The 6,266-nt window shown below is 50.4% G+C and overlaps 1 long non-coding RNA gene across 1 annotated transcript in view; it reads left to right on the forward strand.

Moving 5' to 3' along the window:
* The first annotated feature begins 3,572 nt into the window (after window positions 1-3,572).
* The window catches only part of LOC144232890 (uncharacterized), a 28,393-nt gene continuing 25,699 nt past the window's right edge, over window positions 3,573-6,266 (forward strand). Inside the window, exon 1 of the long non-coding RNA XR_013335555.1 lies at window positions 3,573-3,698. This is a non-coding gene — a long non-coding RNA (uncharacterized LOC144232890). The remainder of the gene's footprint in view (window positions 3,699-6,266) is intronic.

Below are 6,266 nucleotides of genomic sequence, written 5' to 3' on the forward strand. Positions count from 1 at the left end.
GCCAGTCTGTGTGACACAGACCCAGTAAAAACTCTGGACACCACGGCTGGAGTGAGCACCCGAGGTTGGCAGTACACCATGAGTGTTGTCACGTGCTACACAACTCCCATGGGAGGGCACGGCTGGAAGCTCGCTTCTGGTGTCTCCTGCACCCTGCCCTACGTGCCTCTTCCCTTGGTTGATTTTAATCTGTACCCTTTCCTGGGATGAACCATAACATTGTGCATATGAGAGTTCTCAGGGAGTCCTAGGGGAATATTGAAACTGAGGTTGTCTTAGGGACTCTACCTTTGTTGCTGGTGTAGACGTGAGGGTGGGCTTGTGCACTTATACACTTTGCAAGAACACACCTCGGCGTTGTTCCACCCAAGGTAGGACGGATCTGGGGTGTTTATCCTCCAACCTTTGTCTTTCATTTGCGAGGCTGCTCCTGGGGGCACCAACTCCCAGCTGCTTTCTCCTGAGGACAAGCCCTCAGGCAGAGAGTCGCAGGTGCCAGCAGCACAGGATGGCCAGGGTCATGGGGAACCCGCAGCGTTGGCTTCATCAAGCCTGCCCTGATGGATACTCCGGCATTTGTTGAGAGCCGTGTAGGCGCTAGGCACTGTTCACATGCTTTCTTTGCTTCTGGAGCCTCAAGATAGTCTATGGTATATTTATTTATTTGTGTATTTATTTATTTTTATTCTTTTGTCTATGGTGTATTTATAAGCCCATCTTTGTGATGAAGAAACTGAGGCATGGAGAAGTTAAGTCCCTCAAACAAGGTACATTAGTCTGCTTGGGCTGCCGTAGCAAACTACTAGAGATTGTGTGTGTGTGTGTGTGTGTGCGCACGCGCACGCACACACACACATGTGTGCACACAGTAAACAGCAGAAGTTTGTTTCTCATGGTTTCTGGAGACTGGAAGCCCAAGATCAAGCCGTCAGCTGGTCTGGACTCTGGTGACAATAACCTTCCTGGTTTCAAGACGGCTACCTTCCCTTCTTACTGAATCTGATGTGGCAGGAAAAGAGAGAGGGAGAGAGAGAATGCACACCCTCTCCAGTCTCTTCTTTTTTTAAAAAAAATGTGTTATTTATTTTTTTGAGAGAGAGATAGAGACAGCATGAGCAGGGGAGGGTCAGAGAGAGAGAGACACAGAATCTGAAGACAAGCTCCAGGCTCTGAGCTAGCTGTCAGCACACAGCCCTACGCAGGTCTCGAACCCACGAACCATGAGATCATGACCTGAGCCGAAGTCGGAAGCATAACTGACTGAGCCACCCAGGCGCCCCTCCAGTCTCTTCTTTAAAGGACACTAATCCTACTGGATCATGCCCCTTCCCCCCAATGGCTTCATGTAAAGACTCAATCTCCAAATACAGTCCCATCGAGGATTGTGGCTTCATTACATGAACTTTAGGATGACACATTCAGTCTACAGCATAGGATCACAGAGCTATTCAGTGTTGGAACTGAGGTTCCAACCCTGACTCCACACTTCAAGCTTCTGGTCTCTGCTCCCGACAGCCAACCGAGAAGGGGAAAGCCTGTGGAGGGGAAGGGAGAATGGATGAGGGAGGCCAGGTGGGAGCCGTGGGAGGCGGGGGCTATCTATCCCCAGGAAGCCTGGGCTTGGGGAAACCTGAATTTCAGCCCTTTAGTGTGCTCAGAGCACCAGAAGGTAAAGCAGCTTGAGTGATTGCTTCAAAACCTAAGTTGGGCCTGGTCACTTTCATGATCAGAACGCTCCAGCAGCTTCTCATCACTCAGAAACAATCTGTCTCCTCCCCACAGCTTATTGCCCCGTCACCTCCCTGCCCTTATCTCTTACCACTGTCCCCTCTCTCACTCCAGCCTCCTCGATGTGTCTCAAGCACATCAAGAAGTTCCAGGCACAGGGCCTTTACATATGCCTTTCCTCCCTTCAGGAAAAATCGGTGCCCCTGGCATATGCATGGCTTGCTCTCTCTTTTCCCTTGGGTTCCTGCTTCTGTCTTCCAATATCTCTTTTCTTGTAAGTAAATTCTTTTTTATTGTGATAAAATACAATACAACCTAAAGTTTACTATTATAACTATTTTATTTATTTAAAAAATTTTAACGTTTATTTATTTTTGAGAGAGAGACAGATTGCAGGTCAGCAGAGAGAGGGAGACACGGAATCTGAAGCAGGCTCCAGGCTCTGAGCTGTCAGCACAGAGCCTGACTTGGGGCTGGAACCCACTGAACCGTGAGATCATGACCTGAGCCGAAGTCAGATGCTTAACCAACTGAGCCATCCAGGCACCCCTATTATAACTACGTTAAAGTATACAATTTGGTGGCATTAAGTATATTCACAGCATTGTGTATGTTAGAAATAAGTCCACTGCCCCAATCAAAGGAAGGACGTGGAGACTCAGAGCACAGTGAAGCTAGGGTTTAATCAACGTTCTTGCTAGAGCAGGCGCCTGATGAACAGGCACACTCCGGGCAGTTACAGCAGACAATTTATCTCCTAGCGTGCAAGTCCCTCCCCTGGTTCCTCATTGGCTGAGTACTGGGAGGTTACAGCCTTACCGGGAGGCAAGTCCCTCCCCTGGTTCCTCATTGGCTGAATACTGGGAGGTTACGGCCTTACCGGGAGGCAAGTCCCTCCCCTGGTTCCTCATTGGCTGAGTACTGGAAGGTTACAGCCTTACCGGGAGGCAAGTCCCTCCCCTGGTTCCTCATTGGTTGAGTACTGGGAGGTTACAGCTTTACCTGGGCATCACCTATGCCCATGTAAGTCTGACTGCCACAAATGTACATCCCCTGAGTTGACACAGAGACTTTCAGCCTCTCCTCCCTTTTTTCTTTGACTCATGCTCATCACAAAGCCTGCAAAAATAAACCCGTGAAAGGGAGAAAGGAAGAAGAACCAGGAAGTGAAGTGTCTAAGTATTTGGGACTCCATGAGGGGTAGGGGTCGTACGTATTTCCCATAGGGTGTAAACCAATTGTTAATTAGACAGCACAGCTTTTATTTGGAATTCCTGAAACTGAATAATCTCTTTTCTCGGAGTGTAACCATCACCACTGTCTAGTTCAGAACTATTTCATCACTCTCAGTGGGAACCCTGTACCCATTAGGTGGTCACATCCCATTCTCCCCTCCATTCTCCTTGTCTTTTGTATTAATAAAGAATCTCCATTAAAAAAAATTTTTTTTTTAGTTTATATTTTTTGAGAGAGAGGGTGCAAGCGGGGTAGGGGCAGAGAAAGGAGAAAGAGAGGGAGAGAGAGAATCCTAAGCAGGCTCTGCACAGAGACCGATGTGGGGCTTGAACTCACGAACCACGAGATCATGACCTGAGTCAAAAATTAAGTCAGATGCTTAACCAACTGAGCCACCCAGGTGCCCTAAATCATCTCCATTTTAAACCTGGGTACGTGGCCACCCAGGAAAATGACTTCATTTCCCAGGCTTCCTTGAGGCTATACCATGTGACTTTGTTCTGACCAATGGCAGGTGAACAGCAGCTGCACGTGCACCTTCTGGGCTCTGCCCTTGAGGGGAAGGGGCGGAGCCTCCCCTGACCTTTCTCCTCCCACTGGCTGGAAAGTGGTCATGTTGGGGAGTCATCGTGGCTCACCCTAGAGGTGGCAGACCGGGAGACAGAAAGTGCCTACATCCTCACCGCGATGTAGCCAACACCTCTGCCCTGGACCGTTTACAACCAGACTCTCAAGTAAGTAGTAAATAAAATTATCTCTCGGGACACCGGGCTGACTCAGTTGGGAGAGCACACAACTCTTCATCTCACGGTCGTGAGTTCAAACCCCACAGTGGGTGTAGAGACTACTTAGATAAATAAATAAACCTTAAAAAGTTATCTCTTGGGGCGCCTGGGTGGCTTAGTCGGTTAAGCGTCCGACTTTCGCTTAGGTCATGATCTCGCGGTTCGTGGGTTCGAGCCCCGCGTCGGGCCCTGTGCTGACTGCCAGCTCAGAGCCTGGAGCCTGTTTCAGTCTGTGACTCCCTCTCTCTGACCCTCCCCTGCTCACGCTGTCTCTCTCTCTCTCTCTCTCCTAGAAATAAATAAAACATTAAAAAAAAAATTTAAAAAAAAAAGTTATCTCTTGTTTGAGCCACTGAAATGTTGGATTTCTGATCCGGCAGCCAAAATGCTATTGTAGCTAACAATCTGGTCACAGCATCTAAAACACCTGGCATTATATAGCAGGTGGGCAGCTGGTGAGGACTCACATATGACAGGCCGGGAACGTGGTGCCCTTGTCACGCACGGACAAAACATCTAGGTAGCCAGCTGGTATAGACTGTGTCCTCCTCCAAATTCAGGTGTTGGAACCGAATCCTCAGTATGGGGACAACTGGGCGGGGTGGTCTTTGGGGTGATTAGGTCATGAGGATGGAGTCCTCACGAATGGGATCGCTGGCCTTATGAGGAGACCCCAGAGGTCTCTCTCGTCCCTTCCACCATAAGAGGACCCATTGAGAAGACAGCCATCCACGAGCCAGGAAGCAGGTCCCCACCAGGCACCAAATCTGCCGGCACCTTGGTCTTGGACTTCCAGATTCCAGAACCTAGCAGTACATGTCTTTTGCTTACAAGCCACCCAGTCTATTACCACCTGTTATAACAGCTTGAATGGCCCGGCATCTGTGAGATCCTCGAAGACAGCCTGCGACTCTAGGGAGAGTGGTTGGCTTTGCGGACCACAGACCAGACGGCTATGGCCGTGGGAGTCAGAAGGGACCTGTGTTCTGGGGACGCCTGGGGGGCTCAGTCCGTTAAGCGTCCGACTCTTGGTTTCAGCTCAGGTCATGATCTCGCGGCTTTGTGGGTTCGAGCCCTACATTGGGCTGTGTGCTGGCAGCGTGGAGCCTGCTTAGAATTCCCTCTCTCTGTCTCTCTCTCTGGCCCTCCCACACGCACGCTGTCTTTGCCTCTCAAAATAAATAAACAAGCAAATAATTTATAAAAATGAAAGTAAAACTACCTGTGTTCTTTTTTTTTTTAGTGTTTTATTTATTTCTGAGAGAGAGAGAGACAGCGTGAGCAGCGGAGGGTCAGAGAGAGAGGGAGACACATAATCCGAAACAGGCCCCAGGCTCTGAGCTAGCTGTCAGCACAGAGCCCGACGCGGGGCTGGAACCCACGAACCGTGAGATCATGACCTGAGCCGAAGTCAGACGCTTAACCGACTGAGCCACCCAGGCGCCCCGACCTGTGTTCTTTAAGCCATGATATTTCCCTTGCTCTCTGCACCCCCTGGGTTCCTGGGTTCAATGGCAAGAGTGTGATGTCAAACTCAGGTAATGGTGGAGCTGCGTGTTCCAAATAGCAACCGTTCATGGGGGCACCTGAGCCGCTCAGTCGGTTAAGCGACAGACTTCAGCTCAGGTCCTGATTTCATCATTGGTGGGTTCAAGACCCACGTTGGGCTCTGTGGAAACAGCTCAGAGCCTGGAGCCTGCTTCAGATTCTGTGTCTCCGTCTCCCTCTGTCCCTCCCACCCCCCCCACATTCTGTCTCTCTCTCAAAAATAAATAAACATTAAAAAATAAAATAACAACCATTTGGACAGTGATGGGGTCAGGGAACCTCCACCTGGGGGCCTTGGCGCTACCCAGCCTCGTATTTGCCTTAACTAATACCCATAAAAGAAGAATGCTTCCTTCAGCAATCGCGACGGGGACTCAGTACACATAAGGCAAGCCTCGTGTGCCTGGCACCCAGAAGGCGCTCAATAAATGTTGACTGTGTCCCCGCCACCACCGCCTCTGGTTTGGGGAAGGAGATACCCCTTCCCGAAGTGCTGGGGAAGCCCCTTTGGTATCTCTTCTGTTGCGAGACAAGAAGCCTTGGCCCCTCGAACCCCCCCACTCCTCCTCGGCTAACCCCCAGCGCTCGCCACCAGCAGCTGGCTGCACCGGGCCGGCCGGTTGCCTGCAAAACTTTTTATGATCCTCTTCTGACTACTAAGTAGTTAAAAATATCCACTCCGCCCAGGCAATTTTGCTAAGCTGGTGTCAGGGGGAGAAAGGGAGACGAGGGAGAGCTCACAAATGAAGCAAATTGCTGAAAATCGGATTTTTACTGTCTTATCTAGGAGCCACATGAGAGGAGAGGAGATTGCAGTTTCTGCTGGAACTTTCTCACATCCCTGCGTCTGGGGCAAGGAAGTGGCGGGGAGCTGGGGGGGAGCTGGGGAGGAGCTGGGGAGGAGCGTGTTGGAGGAGCCGGGGAGAGAGAACAGAAGGAAAGACAGAAGCTGCAGAGGGAGGGAGCGGG

The sequence above is a fragment of the Crocuta crocuta genome, unplaced genomic scaffold, assembly GCF_008692635.1.
Source record: "Crocuta crocuta isolate KB4526 unplaced genomic scaffold, BGI_CrCroc_1.0 scaffold693, whole genome shotgun sequence".
NCBI classification, from domain to species: domain Eukaryota; kingdom Metazoa; phylum Chordata; class Mammalia; order Carnivora; family Hyaenidae; genus Crocuta; species Crocuta crocuta.